Source organism: Phycodurus eques, chromosome 2, assembly GCF_024500275.1.
Source record: "Phycodurus eques isolate BA_2022a chromosome 2, UOR_Pequ_1.1, whole genome shotgun sequence".
Taxonomy (NCBI): Eukaryota; Metazoa; Chordata; class Actinopteri; order Syngnathiformes; family Syngnathidae; genus Phycodurus; species Phycodurus eques.
In genome coordinates this window covers 37,677,808-37,700,513 of record NC_084526.1, presented here as the reverse complement: position 1 = coordinate 37,700,513, position 22,706 = coordinate 37,677,808, and the positions used below count along the sequence as shown (strand labels likewise).

At 43.4% G+C, this 22,706-nt stretch overlaps 1 protein-coding gene across 1 annotated transcript in view; it reads right to left on the bottom strand.

Annotated features, from left to right (window-relative positions):
• The window catches only part of cemip (cell migration inducing hyaluronidase 1), a 127,859-nt gene extending 111,089 nt beyond the window's left edge, over positions 1-16,770 (bottom strand). The window contains exon 1 of the mRNA XM_061670568.1: positions 16,630-16,770. The gene's annotated coding sequence lies outside the window, so the exon portion shown is untranslated. The remainder of the gene's footprint in view (positions 1-16,629) is intronic.
• Positions 16,771-22,706: the final 5,936 nt, after the last annotated feature.

The following is a 22,706-nucleotide window of genomic DNA, read 5'->3' as shown; positions in this document are numbered from 1 at the left end:
CCTGCAACACATTAAAAAAAAAAAAAAATTTGTATGTAATTTTGTGACGTGATGGTGTTATTAAGAGGTGGATTATGTCATTGAAGTCCCAGGTCCAAAGCAAACAGCCCGCCACTGAAAATATTTTATATTAAATACAGCTACTTATAATATCAGCAATAATAATTGTGTTTGTTTGTAACATAGAGTGCTGAATTTTAATTTAGACTGCCGAGATCTACACAATCTACATTCTCAAAATTACATTATATCGTTGCTTTTTGTTGTTGATTTATTTTTATTTTTTTTCAATTTAACTTTTGCAAAGATCTGTACAACCCTTTAAAAAATATGTCCATTTTTCATTTTTATACCACGATCCATACCATTATTGTGGATGGATTCAATCTATACCGTGATATGAATTTTAGGTCTTATCACGCACCCCTTAACGACATCTTTGTTCTTGACGTGACGTGATGTCTCTTCTCCAGTTCTTGGTCTCTGGATGTCCGGTGGCTCCACCATGTTTGTCACCTATCCCAGGTTATCTGGCTCACTTGCCTATGTGCCCCCCTGATGCCCAGCTGAGGATCCTAGTGTGCCATTACCCGACTTTTTACACCTTTTATCACCTCCTCTGGTCGTAGGCGCACTACATGCCATGTCCTCCCTAGGCTTAAGCAACCAAGGCTTCCGGTTAGAAATGTACCAAAAGAACATAAAAAAAACCTAGTTTATTTTAACATGGATGCTGTGCACCTAGATTTATAACAAACCAAAAACAAATCCCGTCTAACATTTTAAGACCTCAATGTATACATCCTGTATATGCAGATAAGAATTAATTGGTCTTTGGGCCGTACCATTGTTTGTGTGTGTCTGTCTGTATAACAGTGTTTTGATAACAGAGATGTACTGAATATATAGTGTCATCCGTTTATTTTTTTTAATAAAAAGACTGATCAGATATCCTAAAATATGCTGCTAATAATAGTCAATCCATCCATCCATTTTCCGTACCGCTTATTCTTACTAGGGTCGAGGCGCTGGAGCTACTAGTGCCTACCACCACACAGTTACATTACTTTAAACATAGCAGTATATTAATACGGAATATTAATTTGAGATCTGTATTCCCATCTGTAAATCAAATGAACCTGCTCAGTTGTTTGGCTTTCAGTCCTAATTGAGAACCTATTTATCTTATTGTACAAAAATCTCTCCCCTTAAAAAAAACAATGTAGTGCACTGTAACTAAATTTAAAAACAGTAACTGTAACTCTTAGAGCTGACTCTTTTTTACAACATGCACATGCAACTACAAGATTGTTGCTCCAGAAGCAAAACAACTGGGATGAACTTTAACAACATAAACCTTAACAAATTTCTGGGAGCTGCAAAAAAAGAAAAATTGCATGTGAATCATGAAATGCTGAATGAAATCATATGGAACAATGTGGAATTATGATGGTCACCTATGGCCAAGGCTGCCCTTCGTCACCGATTCTGTTCATAACTTTTATGGACAGAATTTCTAGGCGCAGCCAAGGCGTAGAGGGGGTCCGGTTTGGTGGCCTCAGCATTGCCCCCGCCTCCCCGGGACATGGGTAAAGTTCTTCTGGAGGTGGGAGTTGAAACTCCTTCTGACAGGGGATACTGCCAGACATTCCCAGCGAACCCACACAATACATTTGGGCCTGCCAGGTCCGACCGGCATCTTCCTCCACCAACGGAGCCAACTCAACCACCAGGTGGTGATCTGTTGACAGCTCCGCCCCTCTCTTCACACGAGTGCCCAAGACATGCGGGTGCAAGTCCGATGACACCACCACAAAGTCGATCATCAAACTGCGACCAAGGGTGACCTGGTGCAAAGCACACGTATGGACATCCTTATGCTTGAACATGGTGTTCGTTATGGACAATCCGTGATGAGCACAGAAGTCCACACACCACACCACGCCACTTGGGTTCTGAACGGGGGGGGGGGGGCGTTCATCCTAATCACCCCCTTCCAGGTCTCACTGTTATTGCTCATGTGAGCATTGACGTCCCCCAGCAGAACGATGGAGTCCCCAGTAGGAGCGCTCTCCACCACCCCCTCCAAGGACTCCAAAAAGGGTGAGTACTCTGTACTGAACGCTCGGCCTACCGGTACCCATCAACTGCTTCTAGAGTCCCAGAGGCAAAAAAAAAGAAAAATGCCTGATAGGACTCCTGCAGACGGCACGGTGAATGACTGGTTAGAGCGTCAGCCTCACAGTTCTGAGGACCAGGGTTCAATCCCCGGCCCCGCCTGTGTGGAGTTTGCATGTTCTCCCCGTCCCTGCGTGGGTTTTCTCCGGGCACTCCGGTTTCCTCCCACATCCCAAAAACATGCATTAATTGGAGACTCTAAATTAACCGTAGGTGTGAATGTGAGTGTGAATGGTTGTTTGTTTGTATGTGCCCTGCGATTGGCTGGCGACCAGTTCAGGATGTACCCCGCCTCCTGCCTGATGACAGCTGGGATAGGCTCCAGCACGCCCGCGACCCTAGTGAGGAGAAGCGGCTCAGAAAATGGATGGATGGAAGGACTCCTGCAGCTTGATGGCATTCATCATATTCATCACACTCATCACTCGTGTCCACCAACGGGTTCGGGGATTGCCGTCACGACAGGCAAAGACCACCTTATGGTCACACCTCAGGCCAGCTGCCTCAAGAATGGAGGCATGGAACATGGCCCACTCAGACTTAACGTCACCTGCCTTCCCCATAATGTGGTCAAAGTTGTGCCGGAGGTGGGAGTTGAAACTCCTGCAAGATGTTCCCAGCAGACCCTCACAAAATGTTTATGCCTTCCAGGTCACACCAGCATTTCCCCCCACCATTGGAGGTGACTACCACCAGGTGGTGATTGGTTGACAGCTCTGCCCCTCTCTTCACCGGAGTGTCTGAGACATGAAGCCGCAAGTCTGATGATAGGACCACAAAGGTGATCATTGAACTGCAGCTTAGGGTGTCCTGGTGCCAAGTGCGCATATGAACACTTTATGTTTCAACATGGTCTTCATTATGGACAATCAGCGACAAGCACATAAGTCCAATAACAACAACATTTGGGTTCTGATCGGGGGCGGTTCTTCCCAATCAGGCCCTTCCAATTCTCACTGCCATTGCCCACGTGAGCATTGAAGTCCCTCTTCTGAGTTGCTGTTTGGTGCAGAGGCACAAACAACAGTCAGGACACACACCCCACCCGAGGGCGGAGGGAGGCACCAAGCAGTGGGGCAATCATTATGCCTACAACGGCTTGGCCCCCTTCACCATGGGCAACTCCAGAGTGGAAGAGAGTCCAACCCCTCTCAAGATGACGAGTACCGGAGCCCAAGGTGTCTGTTGAGATGAACCCGACTAGTTGACCTTGCACACCAGCACAGGTTCTTCCCCTGCCAAAGAGGTGACATTCCACGTTCCTGGAGCCAGCTTCTGTAGCCATGGATCCGAATGCAAAGGTCCCTCAGCTCACACTCCACCCAACCCCCTTGGTCCCTCTGACAGATGGTGAGGCCATGGGTAGGGAAACCCATGTTGCCTCTTCGGGCTGTGGTCAGCCAAGCCACATGGGTGCAGGCCACCAGGCGCTTGTCATCAAGGCCTAACTCCTGAGGGGGGCCCCGGTGACCAAAGGCCGGGCAAGGGGAAATGTCATCCGTAATGTTTTCTCTCTCTTTCACTCTTCATCGAGGGTCTTTGAGGCGTGCTTTGTCTGCTCCCTCACCTAGGACCTGTTTGCCCTGGGTCACCCTACCAGGGGCCTAAATCCCCTGGTAACCTAGCTCCTAGGATAATTGGGGACACACAAACCTTTCCATCACGAGAAGGTGATGGCTCTAGGAAGGGTGCGCCAACTCATTTATCAAAGGTTTACTGGAAGTCAGAACATTTCGACAATCATCCTAAAAACTATTACCTGTAATCAATTGAGAGGACTATTTTTATTTTTTTTAAAGTACCTGAGAACTCAGGGTTAATTTAGGGATTTGGGTCCCCGTGCCAGATAGCTGAAATCATGATAACACAGGTAGGTAATCTTGGAATAATCTTGGAATGGAAGGTAATCAAACACATCAAACACAATCAGTTGTACACAGGTACAACTGATTGTCAGACTATAAAACTAAACCCTTCTGGCACAAAACACAAGTACATGTTTAATTTTTGATTTTCTCCTAAACATTCAGACCTATAATCTTCTTTCAGGCAAAATATGTGTGTACAGTGACCTGTCAAGCTGAGAGCTCTGGGCGGGAGTGCAATATAAAAATGAACAGCTAAAAAATGAAGCAAGCAAGGCCGCTGCCACACACTTTGTTTTGAAGCAAAAAGTGATTGCAACATTGTAAACCATGGTATCCATTCAGATAATTTATGGGTGGCACAAGTCAGTGCAAACTGTAGGCCGGTCCCAAGCCCGGATAAATGCAGAGGGTTGCGTCAGGAAGGGCATCCGGCTTAAAACCTTGCCAAACAAATATGAGCGTTCATCCCAAGAATTCCATACCGGATCGGTCGTGGCCCGGGTTAACAACGTCCGCCACCGGCGCCGTCAACCTGCGGGGCGCCGTTGGAAATTCAGCTACTGTGGGTCGAAGTCAAAGAAGAAGAGGAGGTGGAAAGCGGGTTCTTCGGCAGAAAGAGAAGAGGAAAACACAGAGCCTAGAACTGAATGTGGGGACTTTGAATGTTGGGACTATGACAGGAAAATCTCGGGAGTTGGTTGACATGATGATGAGGAGAAAGGTTGATATATTGTGTGTCCAGGAGACCAGGTGGAAAGGCAGTAAGGCTAGAAGTTTAGGGGCAGGGTTTAAATTATTTTACCATGGTGTCGATGGGAAGAGAAATGGAGTCGGGGTTATTTTAAAAGAAGAGTTGGCTAAGAATGTCTTGGAGGTGAAAAGAGTATCAGATCGAGTGATGAGGCTGAAATTTGTAATTGAGGGTGTTATGTGTAATGTGATTAGTGGCTATGCCCCACAGGTAGGATGTGACCTAGAGGTGAAAGAGAAATTCTGGAAGGAGCTAGATGATGTAGTTCTTAGCATCCCAGTCAGAGAGAGAGTCGTAATTGGTGCAGATTGTAATGGACATGTTGGTGAAGGTAATAGGGGTGATGAAGAAGTGATGGGTAAATACGGCATCCAGGAAAGGAACTTGGAGGGACAGATGGTGGTAGACTTTGCAACAAGGATGCAAATGGCTGTAGTGAACACTTTTTTCCAGAAGAGGCACGAACATAGGGTGACCTATAAGAGCGGAGGTAGAAGCACACAGGTGGATTACATCTTGTGCAGACGATGTAATCTGAAAGAGGTTACCAACTGTAAGGTAGTGGTAGGGGAGAGTGTGGCTAGACAGCATAGGATGGTGGTGTGTAACATGACTCTGGTGGTGGGGAGGAAAATTAGGAAGACAAAGGCAGAGAAGAGAACCATGTGGTGGAAGCTGAGACAGGACGAGTGTTGTGCAGCTTTTCGGGAAGAGGTGATACAGGCTCTCGGTGGACGGCAGGAGCTTCCAGAAGACTGGACCACTGCAGCCAAGGTGATCAGAGAAGCAGGCAGGAGATTACTTGGTGTATCTTCTGGCAGGAAAGGAGAGAAGGAGACTTGGTGGTGGAACCTCACAGTACAGGAAATCATACAAGGAAAGAGGTTAGCTAAGAAGAAGTGGGACACTGAGAGGACCGAGGAGAGGCGAAAGGAATACATTGAGATGCGACACAGGGCAAAGGTAGAGGTGGCAAAGGCAAAACAAGAGGCATATGATGACATGTATGGCAGGTTGGACACTAAAGAAGGAGAAAAGGATCTATACAGGCTGGCCAGACAGAGGGACAGAGATGGGAAGGATGTGCAGCAGGTTAGGGTGATTAAGGATAGAGATGGAAATATGTTGACTGGTGCCAGCAGTGTGCTTGCTAGATGGAAAGAATACTTCGAGGAGTTGATGAATGAGGAAAATGATAGAGAAGGGAGAGTAGAAGAGGTAAGTGTGGTGGACCAGGAAGTGGCAATGATTAGTAAGGGGGAAGTTAGAAAGGCATTAAAGAGGATGAAAAATGGAAAGGCAGTTGGTCCTGATGACATTCCTGTGGAGGTATGGAAGCATCTAGGAGAGGTGGCTGTGAAGTTTTTGACCAGCTTGTTCAATAGAATTCTAGTGCGTGAGAAGATGCCTGAGGAATGGAGGAAAAGTGTACTGGTGCCCATTTTTAAGAACAAAGGTGATGTGCAGAGCTGTGGCAACTATAGAGGAATAAAGTTGATGAGCCACACAATGAAGTTATGGGAAAGAGTAGTGGAGGATAGACTCAGGACAGAAGTGAGTATTTGCGAGCAACAGTATGGTTTCATGCCTAGAAAGAGTACCACAGATGCATTATTTGCCTTGAGGATGTTGATGGAAAAGTACAGAGAAGGTCAGAAGGAGCTACATTGTGTCTTTGTAGATCTAGAGAAAGCCTATGACAGAGTACCCAGAGAAGAACTGTGGTACTGCATGCGGAAGTCTGGAGTGGCAGAGAAGTATGTTAGAATAATACAGGACATGTACGAGGGCAGCAGAACAGCGGTGAGGTGTGCTGTAGGTGTGACAGAAGAATTTAAGGTGGACGTGGGACTGCATCAGGGATCAGCCCTGAGCCCCTTCCTTTTTGCAGTGGTGATGGATAGGCTGACAGATGAGGTTAGACTGGAATCCCCGTGGACCATGATGTTTGCAGATGACATTGTGATCTGCAGTGAAAGCAGGGAGCAGCTGGAGGAACAGTTAGAGAGATGGAGGCATGCACTGGAAAGAAGAGGAATGAAGATTAGCCGAAGTAAAACAGAATATATGTGCATGAATGAGAGGGCTGGTGGGGGAAGAATGAGGCTACAGGGAGAAGCGATAGCAAGGGTGGAGGACTTTAAATACTTGGGGTCAACCGTCCAGAGCAATGGTGAGTGTGGTCAGGAAGTGAAGAAACGGGTCAAAGCAGGTTGGAACGGGTGGAGGAAGGTGTCAGGTGTGTTATGTGACAGAAGAGTCTCTGCTAGGATGAAGGGCAAAGTTTATAAAACAGTAGTGAGGCCAGCCATGATGTACGGATTAGAGACAGTGGCACTGAAGAGACAACAGGAAGCAGACCTGGAGGTGGCGGAAATGAAGATGTTGAGGTTCGCTCTTGGAGTGACCAGGTTGGATAAAATTAGAAATGAGCTCATCAGAGGGACAGCCAAGGTTCGATGTTTTGGAGACAAAGTTAGAGAGCGCAGACTTCAATGGTTTGGACACGTCCAGAGGAGAAATAGTGAGTATATTGGAAGAAGGATGATGAGGATGGAGCTGCCAGGCAAGAGAGCTCGAGGAAGACCAAAGAGAAAGTTGATGGATGTCGTGAGGGAAGACATGATGGCAGTTGGTGTTCGAGAGGAGGATGCAGGAGATAGGCTTACATGGAAAAGGATGACGCGCTGTGGCGACCCCTAACGGGACAAGCCGAAAGGAAAAGAAGAAGGTTATATTCATTACCTAGTTACAGTATATGGACTTTGACATAAGTGCCACCTGATTTACCAGTAATGTAGGGTGACAAACAGTGCCTTGGACTAGTGACCTTTAAAACTACAAAAGCATCTGGCATTTTGCACACAAGATTCAAAATTATTTCCTGGTTGGATCTTTCCAACTCTTGGAAAACAAACCATCAGGCATGTCATGTTAATCGTGATTGCACTTGCTCATCATCATCATCATCATCATCATCATTATGAACAGCAGGCACACACACACGCTCTTCCCCTCCTAGTCGCGTTTGCGTGTCCAAACACATATCTTGGCAAATATAGGTCGATGAGCAAGCAAGATCACCAAGAAGCAAATGTGAGTGTCTCTTCCATTAATAACACTGGGTTCACAGGCTTAGCCCAGCAGTGTGAGGGTTCTTGTGGAGATCTGCTCTTTTCTGTACACTGACATGCTTCATTATCTCTTTTGACAGCACCATGCCTACTGTGATTCTGCTTAAACTCTACTAATCACTCCTGAGGCTTTCTTGGCCTGTTTCAAAAAGTCCCTGCAGCGGCTTCACACTTGACTTCTCTGCTACAAAATGCCAGCAGTGTTTTCACCAGAGTCAACTCTGTGTGAAAGTGGATGAGGAGACATGACAGTGATTATTTCTGTGTGTCTCCATATATTCCACCATTGTTGTTCCTACTTTGTTTTGGAGGCCAGCATTTGTTTCTGAGAGGTAAAGGCAAGGGTTGTCATGCATGAATAATTACTTGGTAAACAACGAAATGACTCTGAAGTACATATTTTTCGGAGATTGGAGTGAGAGGGGTACCGATTACTTGTAATATCAAACCTGGGCAAATATTAATCTGCTTAATATGTTGAGCTGATTTTAGTTATTTTTTTGTTCTCAAGTTTACATGTATATCGACAGCTCTTACCTCATCATTGATTGATCCAAATGTTACAGTCTGGAGGACAAATGTAATGTAATGAACTGGATGAATGGGAATATTGACAGGCATGTCTGTTAACAGTTACTGAATACACTGTGTTTATGTACCTCAAGTGGTATGACATTCAGTAAATATTTTTTCTGTCAAACAGAGCAAGAGCCATTGTTCTGTTTTAATGTCAGGACAGGGGTCGTTTTGCATTAAGTGTTAGATAAAAGTCCTGTTGCACATTTTATTTCATTTATTAACCTATTGATTTAGGGGCAGCTTATATAGCAGAGTAGATAGTGGAGACAGAAAAACAACTGCTCTTAACAATTTCACACCTAATTGGATGGATTAGTTTTGAATTCTGCCTGTGCAACCTCCTAGACAGTGGTGTGGTTATTCTTCACATGCAGAACACAGGGCATCACAATGATCAGCCAGCAGGCCTGACCAGAGGAAACACACATTTTCTTAAGACTCCAAAATTTTGTTTTTTTGTCAAGTAAACTGTGTGTGTTGGCTGTCTGCCCTCATCCCTGATGCCAGCCCTCTTCCAGGACTTCCCTTTGTATTTCTGTGTGTGTTTGCAACGAGTGGAAACTACAACCTACACTGGAAAATTGTAGCTTCGTAGCTGCCAAAAGTCGTGTGCTTTCATGAGAAAGTTTCAAATTGAGAAGTGAGTAGGAAGGGATTTTAGAACAAGTATTTCTTCCTCACTTGCAGGGTCGCTTGCAACTTTTTCATAGAGTATAGAAGAGAACAATGGATGAGATTTTACAGTATGATAATTACCCAAATAAACGTAGAAACACAGGTGCATGTAACAAATACAAATGTATTGTTTTGTGTTTAATGCAAAGATTTTCTGATGTGCAGTGTGATTGTATGGCATTGAATACGAACAAGAACACAATTTAATAGATTCAAAAGACAGCTAATTGTGTTTGGTGCCTCAAGGGGAAAATGTAACCATTCAAAAGATGGCTTACAATACTTGGATCATCTTCCACTTTCACCAGAGTTAAAAAACATTTGTTCAAATACTTATTTGTTTACCTTCAACAAAAAAAGAGGTAAACAGCTACACTAAATTGGAACAAGAACACCCAGACCCGCTCCTTATTATTATCAGAGACTTCAACAGAGGAAAAACTCAACCATGAACTGCCAAAACATAAATCAGTATTTTGAGTGTCACACCAGGGAGCGCAACATCAGGTTTAGTGCTATATCACTCTAAAATATGAAAATAATTCTGTCCCCCAAGCAGCTTTGGGTGTGACTGATCACTGTTTACTTAATCTAATTTCACCATGCAGGAAAAACTTAAATCTGGATAGTTTGTGGTAAAAATGTGGACCAATTTGTAGTGGACCAATGAATGAAAACTGGAATTATAGGACGATCTCGACTTCATACATTTCTGATTTTGAAATTTCAACTGGCCGTTTAAACAAATATATGTACAATGGGACATCCTATATCCGTTTGTGAAAGTGTGTGTGTGTGTGTGTGTGTGTGCGTGTGTCGGTGTGTGGTCGCCACGCATCTCGTCATTAAATCTCTGGAACTGGCTGAAGTCAAACCCTGCTTTACATGCTCTACTGTGATTACAGTCCCCAATAAAACTGCCATTTCATGACTGAATGGCAATACTGTCTGTGGTCATGAAATAATTTGAACATCTAGTATTGGACGACTGGAAAAACATTACAAGACACCTGCTGGACCCCTGCAATTTGCCTATCAGGCAAACAGATCTGGGAAGGATGTAGTTAACATGGGTCTGCACTTCTCCCTGGAACACGTCAATGGTCCAGCTCAGTATTTGCCAGTGGATTAACAGCTTCTTGACAGGTAGGACACAAGGGGTGAGGCTGGGGGAAACAACCTCGTACACATGATCAATCAGCACCGATAACCCCAAAGGATGTGGCCTCTCTCCATGAATGACTGCACCTCAACGTTGAAGTTTGCAGATGACAGCACGGACATTGCCATCATCAATGGTGTTGACAAGTCTGCATCTCAACACGCTCAAGATTGTAGAGATGACTCACTTCAGGAGACATCCTCCACCACAGCTACACCTTACACTGCCCAACTTCACTGTGTCAAGCATCCAGACTTTTAAGTTCCTTGGAACTATAGTCTCTCAAGAACAGTGGAAGTCCAAAAGAAACACCATCATCAAAAAGGCCAAGCACATAATTTACTTTCTGTGCCTGCTGAGGAAGCAAGTCTTGCCACCAAAGTTCTACACAGCAGTAAATGAATGAGTTCTGTGATCATTCATCACATATTGGAAGTGTTCTGACCTACGGATCCTGCAGAGAATTTTAAAAAATGGACAACACATCAACAACTCGCAGCTACTGCCCCTGAGTGACAATTTGACTTCTTGATGCCTGCAGAGGTCACACAACATCCTCCAACACCCATTCCACGCTTCCCCCTGCCCCCATCTTTTTGAATTGTTGCCATCTGGAAGGAGATTTAGATCCATTCACACATGCACCACACGCTTCTTGAATAGTTTCTAACCCAATGCCATAATCACACTGAACAATAAATTAAAACTAAATCATAAAACCGAATTAATGTGCAATATCTGACAAATATCTTATTTAGATGCCCAACACATACAGTGATGCTGCTTTGTGGTAAGTGAATGAATGCTGGTATGAGAGTGATGTAAATGTATTATTGTATTTATTCTTTTCATTTATGTCCTGCGAGTGCACCTTCATTTCGCTGTACAGTCTTGTATTATGAAAATAAGGGGTGCAAGTCTTACATGCTTCCCGACATCGACACGACAAGAAACTGTCCTGGCTTCTATTCACCTTTTACACAGCAGACTTCGGCAACAGCATCCCTACCTGTCACCTGCAGAAGCTCTCTGACAACGCTGCCATTGTGGGCCTCATTACTGACGGAGACGACTAAGAGTACAAAGAACTTACCCAGAGCTTTGTGGAGTGGTTTCAGTAAAACCCCCTCAACATTGGTGGTGGTGGATTTTACCAGGCACTGTCACTCTCCACATGCACTTTTGAACATGCACGGAATGGACATTGAAAGGTTCTCAAACTTCTCAACCTACAAGTACAAAGTACGTGGGTGTTCACATAAACAATAAACTGCATTGGAGCGACAACATAGAAGCTGTCTACACAAAAGGTCAGAGCAGACTCTTCCTGCAGCTTAGGTCCTTCAGTGTTCAAGGGACACACTCCTGAAGAACCTTCATGACTCAGTGGTTGCATCAGTCATCTTCTACTGAGTGGTCTGCTAGGCAGGAGGCATATCTGCTCACGACAAAAAGAGGCTGGACAAACATGTCAAGAGGGCTCGCTCTGTCTCCCTGGACTCAGTTGGCACAGTAGGGAGCAGGAAGATGATGGCTAAGCTCCCATCCATGCTAGACAACCCTGCCCACCCCTCCAAGACACTCCGACAGCACTGTACAGTTCCTTCAGCGACAGATTTTACACCCACGCTGTTCCACCGCTCCTTCCTGCCAAACGTACAACCAGAACATTAGATAGTTTGTTATTTTTTATTTTGTGCGATGTGCAAAAAAATTTGTGCGATGTGCAAAAGCACAAAGGTTTTCTTTACTGAAAATTTCAATCCCGATATTTATGATCTCTCATTTATTTATGACCTGTGCTTACAGCATATTACTGCTTACATTCTCTGTGTCCCCCTTGCATGCTAAATTTAATTTCTTGGACCCACTATTGCTGGTGAAACCGTGCAAATTTATCCAGTGTGGAACTAATAAAGGTTATATTCATAAAGTATCTCTATCTTTATAACCATCTTATTTGGTGATGCCAAAAAGAAAGATAAAGCCAGACTGCAACTAACTGTTCATCGGTACCCCCCTACCCAGTCTTGAGGACTCACAACTTGCAAGAAGTAAGTACAAGTAGTAGTCAGATATAATTCTCTTCATCTCAGCCCACCTTGGACACCACACCTGTTCCAGCTCCTTCCACCTGGTCGGCACAGTGGAGCACTGGACACCAAAACCGCCAGTGATTTCAACAGCTTTTTTCCCCTTGCCATCAACATTTTAAACAATTGACTTATAAATTCACTATGACACGTTGGCATTATGTGCCAGACGTTTGATTATTAGTGCATTCGTTCCAGTATCATTGACACGGACATAATTAATGCATTTTATATTTCTGAATTATGCACCTTCTCTACATTTGTGTATATATCCGAAATGGATATTTTATTGGGGTGGTCATTTTTTTGTTATAGTACACCAACTAAACAACAAATTTGTTTTCTGTTTATGACATACTTGGCTAATAAATACTCTTGGCAGTGCCATACTGGATAAATCATTTTCAGCTGCAGATCAGAAGTGACATCAATGCACAAAAAGTGCCTTGCCAGACTATTGAATTGTGTCAGCTTTGTGATTGTTGAAAGCGATGGATTTAATCATTCGATCCTGTGTACAACGTGGTGAGATGGAAAACATGCAGTGGCCATCAGAGGAATTGCAGTGAAGAGTAAAAGTATTGTACAACCCCAATTCCAATGAAGTTGGTACGTTGTGTTAAACATAAATAAAAACAGAATACAATGATTTGCAAATCATGTTCGAGCTATATTTAATTACATACACTACAAAGACAAGATATTTAATGTTCAAACTGATAAACTTTATTGTTTTTAGCAAATAATCATTAACTTCGAATTTTATGGCTGCAACACGTTCAAAAAAGCTGGGACAGGGTCACGTTTACCACTGTGTTACATCAGCTTTTCTTTTAACAACATTCAATAAACGTTTGGGAACTGAGGACACTAATTGTTGAGTTGTAGGTAGGTTTCCCATTCTTGCTCGATGTACAGCTTCCGGTTCAACAGTCTCAATGGAGACTGTTGAACCGGTTCAACAGTCTCCATTGTCATATTTTACGCTTCATAATGTGCCACACATTTTCAATGGGAGACAGGTCTGGACTGCAGGCAGGCCAGTCTAGTACCCGCACTCTTTTACTACGAAGCCACGCTGTTGTAACACGTGGAGAATGTGGTTTGGCATTGTCTTGCTGAAATAAGCAGGGACGTGTCCAAGAAAACGACATTGCTTGGATGGCAGCATATGTTTCTCCAAAACCTGTATGTACCTTTCAGCATTAATGGTGCCTTCACAGATGTGTAAGTTACCCATGCCATTGGCACTAACACAGCCCCGTTCCATCACAGATGCTGGCTTTTGAACTTTGCGTCCATAACAGTCCGGATGGTTCTTTTCCTCTTTGGCCCAGAGGACATGACGGCCACAATTTCCAAAAACAATTTGAAATGTGGTCTCGTCGGACCACAGAACAGTTTTCCACTTTGAATCAGTCCATCTTAGATGAGCTCGGGCCCAGAGAAGCCGGCGGCGTTTCTGGGTGTTGTTGATAAATTGCTTTTGCTTTGCATAGTAGAGTTTCAAGTTGCACTTACGGATGTTGCGTCGAACTGTATTTACTGACATTGGTTTTCTGAAGTGTTCCTGAGCCCATGTGGTGATATCCTTTACACATTGATGTCAGTTTTTGATGCAGTGACGCCTGAGGGATCGAAGGTCACGGGCATTCAATGTTGGTTTTCGGCCTTGCCGCTTACATGAAGTGATTTCTCCAGATTTTCTGAACCTTTTGATGATATTATGGACCCTAGATGATGAAATCCCTAAATTCCTTGCAATTGTACATTGAGGAACATTGTCCTTAAACTGTTCGACTATTTTCTCACGCACTTGTTCACAAAGACAAAAAGAGACACAAAGAGGTGAACCTCACCCCATCGCTGCTTGTGAATGACTGAGCAATTCAGGGAAGCTCATTTTATACCCAATCATGGCACCACCTGTTCCCAATTAGCTTTTTCACCTGTGTGATGTTCCAAACAGGTGTTTGATGAGTATTCCTCAACTTTCTCAGTCTTTTTTGCCACCTGTCCCAGCTTTTTTGGAATGTGTTGCAGCCATAAAATTCCAAGTTAATGATTATTTGCTAAAAACAATCAAGTTTATCAGTCTGAACATTAAATATCTTGTCTTTGTAGTGTATTCAATTAAATATAGGTTGAACATGATTTGCAAATCATTGTCTTCTGTTTTTATTTATGTTTAACACAACATCCCAACCTCGTTGGAATTGGGGTTGTACATTAAGTTCTTGACATGAAAGAGATCTGCATGAAGAAATGCAGATTGGCTCACAGCCTGTGCTGGTGGTTCATCTCAACTAGTAATTACATGCAGACGATGACATTTACTGGGGCTGCACGATATTGGGAAAAAAAATAACAGTGCAATTTTCTTTAACCCTGTGATATATAATGCGATGTTAACGAATACAGGATAGCATACACTCAACGTGAAAACCAGCACACATTTCTCATTTTCCCCTCTGTAGAAAAACTATGCTCAGTAGAGCACAAAAGTATACCGACTCGTTTATGTGAAGTCTACCTATATTTAAATGCACTGTAGGATTGAGCCAGCCAGACGTTTTCCATTTCCAAATAGTAAAAATAATCAATTGGAACTCCACAAGCTAACCAACAAAAACAAAGAAGAGAAAGGGTCCCCTGTATCGATTTCTCAACATGTGACTACTGTACTGTACACTTACATGCTTGTGTTGTAAGAGGATATTTTTATTCCTACCCAACCCTCAGTCTCATCTGAAAGTCAGAGCTGACTAATATTCTGCAGCCGCAGCCTGATGATAGGCAGTAGGCTACTCCTGTCAATCACAACTTCCCCCTGTGTTAACTCTCAAGTCTTGACTGAAAACATCATTTTATATTTGAGCATTCTTTATTCGCTACATGTTATTATTTTGAGCGGTGCAACAATTAACCAATGAATCGACAACTAATTCAACCTTTGCCGACGACAACTAATCGATTATCAAACTAAGCAACGACTATTTTGTTTAATCGTTTAGAGACCTTGTTTTAACGTAAAAAAAAATTGTACAAATCCTCAGAATTTCAGCCTCTTGACAGTCAAATTCTAAAATTTCTGTAGGCCTCCATAAAAGCAGACTGATTATCTTTGTGTTGTGAGACATTTGCAATATGCTTTTACTCCAAAAAGAATGATCAATATTTTTCCATTTTCTGACATGTTACTGTCACTGAATCATAATCAGTTTTTGTTTGTGCATTTTCAGTACTGCAATTTGAAATTATGTCCTGTTTTTTTAATCAACAGATGGAAAGTTTTTGGAAGTTTTGCTTTTTGATTAATCCAAAAAATATATATACTCAACAGATGAATAAATTATTAAAATAATCATTAGTTGCAGCCCTAATTCCTTCCCTTGTATAAGAGAATCGTTTCATCTTGTTGCAATAATACACATGGGAGGCATATGTTCTTGGTATTTTTAGATATGTTCACCGATGTGTTTGATTGGTTGAGGCCCTTATTGTCTGGGTGCTTGTTATGGTTAATTGTATTTACTGACGTTCGTATTTTCCAAACACTTTTTTGTTTGTTTGTTTTATCTTCGAACAGTAAGAACTGTAGAATAAGGGGGCTAAAAACAAAAGAAAAAAAACTTAATTGCCTAAAACAAGAGTAAAGCCTTTCTTCTCCTTGCCAAAAGGGAAACGATCACCTGTGGTATACTCGTGGGGTGCACTGCAGAATGCACTTGTGACGACTTAAGAGTCAGACAGCCAGTGGACACTGCACACACAAGAGAGGAGCAGTAAAGCGGCATCTCGATGTAATTGTATACGTATGGCTTGCAATGCCGCGTGATGTAATCACAAACGAGTGCGCGACTGTGGCAATTGTCTTTTGTCCAGTCACGCTTGCACTTTGCACGCACGGTGATTGTGGAGGAACCCGGGTTGCATCAAACCTACCTTGGGCTCACTCGGCACTACAGGCGGAGTGCGTTCAACAGTTCAGTAGCCACTTGATTGACACAGAAGCTACATAGAGACAGCAGGCGGCGAGACCCGCATCTCGCAGGAAAAGATGCACACCTGTGGCTCTCAGCGGACAAACGACGCTCTCAGTTATATACGGGACTGTGCCCAAGAATGAATAAAAACTCATAGAAACCATCGCAACGAAAAAGGGTGTTAAGAAAGCAGACATTCTTACCGAAATGTTGCGAATAATCTGTGCCGGGTCCCGAAACCTGTAAATTCGAAGCTGTGCAGTGATGGAGCAAATGTGTAATAGCTGGTGCCGGCACCGGAGCAAGGAGACGCTGTCATTTCTTGCGGGGATCACCGTGCGCGCCTCTATTTACTCGTGCTGGAGGAAAGACACGCCCACAGCGCTTCTGGATGGCGCTTGTTTGTGCGTGTGCGTGTGCGTGCACCTATGATAATTTGACAATAATTTGTGCAAACGTTTTCTTGCATGCATATTTTTGTGGTGCAATTTCTGGTGTGTGTGTGTGTGGGGGGGGGAGGGTTAAATAAGAACTTTGTGAAACTCAGTCTCGCTTTTTTTTGTTTTTTTGTTTTAAAAAGAGGACAGGAAGGCACCAACCACATAGGCACGCTGCATACCAGGAAAACTACTGCTTTTTGAACTGCCTGATGTGCAATAAAACAGCTGTTTGTGTTCACATTCCACTATGACGTGGAGAATGAATGAGTGATTGAATGACATGAATACTCACCATAACATCAGTCTGCATATTTGCATGCTTTTTAGTGCGCTTCATTTTCATGACTGTTCTTTATTCTTAACAATCAATCAGTACAATCAGCCCTGTACAGTGAAAATAAAATATATATCTGAAATATGACACACAACGAAGTGATAACAAGCCTGCCAAATTTGAACAAATAAAGACAATTGCCAGACATGTGAAACGAGGCTCCAAAATCATGAAAAATGGACCCCACCTCCAAGCTGTAGGACGCTATGGATTTATCCGCTGCATGCGCTGAAAAGAAACCCACATATAAATTGTTTCAAACCTTAGATTCTGCTGTAATAAATTTGTATTCAAAAAATAAGAAAATAGAATCAGTCTATCCACTCTTCAGAAGAGTAAACAGGAGGGAGGCCTAAATGCTCCCAAATTTAAACACTATTATTTAGCTAACCAATTACAATACCTCATCAAATGGTTGCACCACAGTGAGGAGTGTGATTCATGGCTAGAATTGGAACAAACAGACTGCAACAACATAGACTACCAAAACTCCCATTTTTTTTCCACAGGTCTTAAACGCCATAAATGCTTCAAGAACCCAATGATCGCATCCACCTTAACGGCTTCGTGGCAAAGTTTAAAATCGACAGGATCTCAATTAACTCCCGGGATGCTCTCCCCAATCTGTCATAATCCAGATTTCGAAATTAATAATATACCCCTTCATTTTACTACATGGGAACAACATGGAATTAACCACCTACAACAACTATTTAACAATAATGTTTTTAGGACACGTGATGAACTGTTCCAAGAATTCTGGACACTTCTGTCAGTCTTTGTGAGTGTAAAACGGTATCAATTCACTTGCATGTATCCGCAGTCACACACTCCGAGGACTCTTTCACTGGGTGTGGGGTCACGCACTTACTGCGACAAATAACTCATGAATATGCAAATCGCGTGTGTATACCTTCACTTATACTCTCATCCTGTAGACTTTTATAATTCACATAATAACACCACACTTCAGTTGCACAGTCGGGTTCACGACCCTTGTCCTGCATGCTTCTTCTCCTGTCCTTGTCCTGTTCTATCTTGTCCTGTCCTTCCCTCACAGGGTGTAATACTACAGCCCCATGCAACACTCATATTTAATGTTTCATTGTTGTGGATAATGTAATGATTTACTTCTCTCCTGTTTACAATTAGTGCTTTGTTCTGTTCGACTGATCAAGTTCGATTCTCAATAAACCTCAATTATAATACCACAGCGGAAGCTTAAAAACTCCACTGTGACACAGTAAAACTGTTCCGGCATGAAAGGGATACAGATTTTCTATTCTGCTTCACCTAACAGCCGAACAGGACAAAAAAAGAAAGACAAATAAATAAAAACTATATAGGTAATTGTGCAAATGATGCTGTCCTCAAGCAATTTAAAGCAATTCAAAGTGACTAATAAGGCAATGATTTGGTACAGTAAGTGGCCACACATACAGTAAGGGGCCAGTAGTAATCAACAACAGCATTCAAAGATTGCAGTGTGATAAAACAGTGAGTGTACGAATAATGTAGAAGTATCCCGACAGAGATGTGCAAAATTGGCAGCATGTTACAATGAAATTGTACGTCACCTGCTTAAGAGGTTGATGGCAAGAGGGAATAAGCTGTTGGAATGTCTATTGGTTTTCGTTTGCATTGTTTGATAGCACCTAACTGAGGGAAGGAGCTGGAATAGGTGGTGACCAGGATGTGGAGGGTCCAAGAGGATTTTGCATGCTTGTCTTAGTTCTGGCAGCATTCAAGTCCTCAAGAGTGGGTAGGTGGGTACCGACATTTTTTCCGGCAGCCTTGACTGTCCATTGCAGTCTGATTTCGTCCTTCTTTGTGGCAGCACCAAACCAGACTGTGAACACATTGCCGACTCAATGACTGCTATGTAAAACTCCCTCAACAGCTCCTGTGCCAGACCGTGCTTCCTCAAAAGCCGGAGGAAGTATATCCTCTGCTGGGCCTTTTTGAGGATGAGTTGATGTTGGTCTCCCACTTCAGGTCCTGAGAAACTGTAATTCCCAGGAACTTGAACGTCTCAACAGTTGACACAGTGCAGTTGGACAGTGTGAGGTGTAGCTCTGGTGAAGGCTGTTTCCTGAAGTCCACAATTATCTCTACAGTCTTGAGCATGTTCAGCTCCAGGTTGTGTCGGCCGCACCAAATCTCCAGCTGCTCCACTTCCTGTCGATACGCAGACTTGTCACCGTCTTTGATGAGGCCGATGACTGTGGAGTCGGGTGCGTTGAGGTGCAGTTGTTCGTGTAGAGAGGGAAGAGCAGCGGAGAGAGGACACATCCTTGGGGCGCCCCGGTGCTGATGGTGCATGTGGATGAGGTGGTGTCCCTCAGCCTCACCTGCTATGTTCTGCCCGTCACGAAGCTGTAGATCAACTGGCAGATAGAAGGCAAGATGTTGAGCTGGAAAAGCTTGGAGGAGAGGAGTTCGGGGATGATGGTGAAGAGCATTTAATTCTACATGTCCCTAGACAAACAAAAATATTTACTTAATTAATATTTGGGGGATGAAATAAGAGAAATTAGATTATTTCCTGTGGCATCCGTCATGATCTCTCACGGCACACTGCAGTGCCACAGCACCTTGGTTGGGAATTACTGGGCTATGGTACAGTATATGCCTGGAAGAATATAGTACTCTTTCTAACTGTCTAATATGCTTGAGAATTCATCAACAAACAACAGTGTAATGCATGTTATTGGAAGAGAGAATGAAAGCAAGACAAACAGACCGATCGATACTTACTGGACAGATGTTAGTCTGCTGAATTAGCACTGTTATGGGGCCTTTGAGCAAGGCACTTAAAATCTACCAAAACCAAATTCAGATCAGGGATGTAACATATTGTGAAGCTCCTACACTCCTTGGCCATACAGTATGTGTTTGTGATTTCTTTCTTGTGTGGTGTAATGGATGAAAATAATAAAGGTACTGCAGAGAGAAGAATGAATTCGGTAAAGTAGAAGCATAAAAAAAGATGAATGCATTAATCATTGCATTGCTTCATGTATTTCTACCATACAATTTTTGTGAAGTGACAGTATTTCAAACAGTCCATCATCAGCCTTTTGCAAAACAGCCATTTTTCATTGTGGGTATTTTTAGTGACATGCAATGTTGCTGTGCTAAAGTTACATTTTAATCATTGGCCTAAATCACCGGCCCCCAACCATTGTTCCAATAAAACACGCAACGATAATTCCACATTACGTGTATTTTGGTTGCTCTGGTGCATTTTAGTGGGTTTATTCCCCGAAATCCACATCTAACAAAACACAAACACAATAAATGTCATGCTATATGATCCATCCATCCATTTTCTGTACCGCTTATCCTCACTAGGGTCGCGGCGTGCTGGAGCCTATCCCAGCTATCCAAATGTAAAGAATCTGATCTCTATTTTATAGACTAGCGCAAATCAGGCACGCCGCGTGTCATAAATGGGCGAGGAGGCGGGTTAGACCGGGTTGTCGTAATCTCGCGCCGCTGGACGTAAACACAGCCAACATTATTCGCCACCAATAAGAGCGGATTAATTCATTCATTCCCTTTAAATGAGGCGCAATGACGATCTTGCATGCATCGAGAGAACAATCCGTGCATGCCATGTCCCTTGGGCAGCCGTGGCCCAATGATTAAGATCATCGCCTGCCACCGTGGGGGCCCTAGGTTCAAAACCCCGACTGGACCATCCGCCAACATCCCCCGGACTCACGAGTGTGGTGTCCTTGAGCAAGACACTGATACCCCGAAATGCTCCCCGGGCGCTTCAGCTGCCCCCTGCTCCAGTGTGTTCCACTAACGTGTATGTGTTCACTGTGATGGGTTAAATGCAGAGAACAAATTTCGTGTGCATGCATGCATGTTCATGACAATAAAAGATTATTCTTCTTCTTGGAGCATTGTCATTTGGCCAGTGTGGCTAAAGACAATGTGAATTAAATACAGGGTGAGCTGGTGATAACCGCGGATGACTTATTATGTCTCCGGACCTCATGAATCTAGCCCCACCTATGCACAGGCTAATGATTAGGTGTGCAGGGGTCAAGATACCGACCCAAAAAGCTTGAAAATCTGCTGGTCCCGCATGCCAAGATAAAAGTTCAAAAGGACCATTTGGCCTTTGAAATGTAACTGAAGACCTCTGGGACAATGGATGGGACACAAGCGACACCCACAGGCGGTGGAGAGTTACTGTACCAAGCGATTGAGAGTTACTACAAACATAGCTACACCGAATTTGAATGTTGTGTGAGATTTTTTTTTAAGAACTTTGCACGAATGCCTACAGTCTTTACCACTACACCAATATCACTCGTGATTGTATTACTTCGAATTTGAATGTCTGATGTCAAATCTGTTTGTCGACAGAACTGGATGAGATGTTTCACCCCACACAACACAAATGCCACATTGCAAATATTACAGCATTCTCAACAACCACATACAATTGAAACATTCATTACAGGGATTAAAGAGGATGGGGGGGGGGGGACACGCCCACTTTCGGCTGGGCATAAAGGCCGGAGCCCCCCCTTTGGCCTCTCACACGACCACCTTGCCAAAGACTGGCTCAGCCAGGAAGCCCTACCTCTCACCACGAGGTGGCGAGGATACATCAGACCTTTCCCCGCCGCAGGGCACCCTGCCAGCACCCTGCCAGCGCCACGAGCTACCCCTGGGGGTGCCTGGACAACTCCCGAGCAAGCTCCGTTGGGAAGGGAACGGGCGGCGCACGTCTGCGCCGAGCATCTTGCGACTAGCGCCACCCCCAGGCTGCGGCTGCCCTTCACTTGGAACTCTTTTTCTTGTTTTTTCTTTCTTCCTCCTTCTTCCATCAACTCCACCTACTCATTTCCACCCTCACATCACAAGTCAGTCTCCTTCACCAATGTTCATCTGTCCTTTGTTTTGCTTTTTCTTTGCATTGTTCCCCTGTAGATTGCCCTGTTAGAGCTCATGAAATTTTCTGTAAAAATCCACTAACTATCATTTGTGTGTGTTTGGATTCGACAAAAGACCTCTGGTTATCGAGAACTCGTCTAATTCCTGTAGCAACCTTCAGATTACGAGACAGAGGTTTTTCGTCACTTTTTCCTGAAGTTTTACACATCTAAAAAGAGACATGGTGCCCCTTTTTACGAGATAAAATAATTAGATTTTAACAAACTTAAAATCACGCTAAACCGGAAGTAACGCAGGTGTCGCTTCCGGCTTATTCTTTTCTTCTAAATTAATTACATTTTTATCCAAACCAATATACACTACAAACGCAACACAGCCTGACAGAAACGATGGTGAAAGGACATTGATAACTTTGCATTCCTTGCAGCTCTGGCTGATTATATTAACAAAGCATTTAATCTGATCTATTCTTATATTACAAAACAAAAGAAATTCCATTTTATGTCAGTGTGATCGTTTTAACGAAAGCATTCTGATACAAATAGTTTTCCTAGTAATCCATAACTGTTTTACAAAAGAAGACATTCCC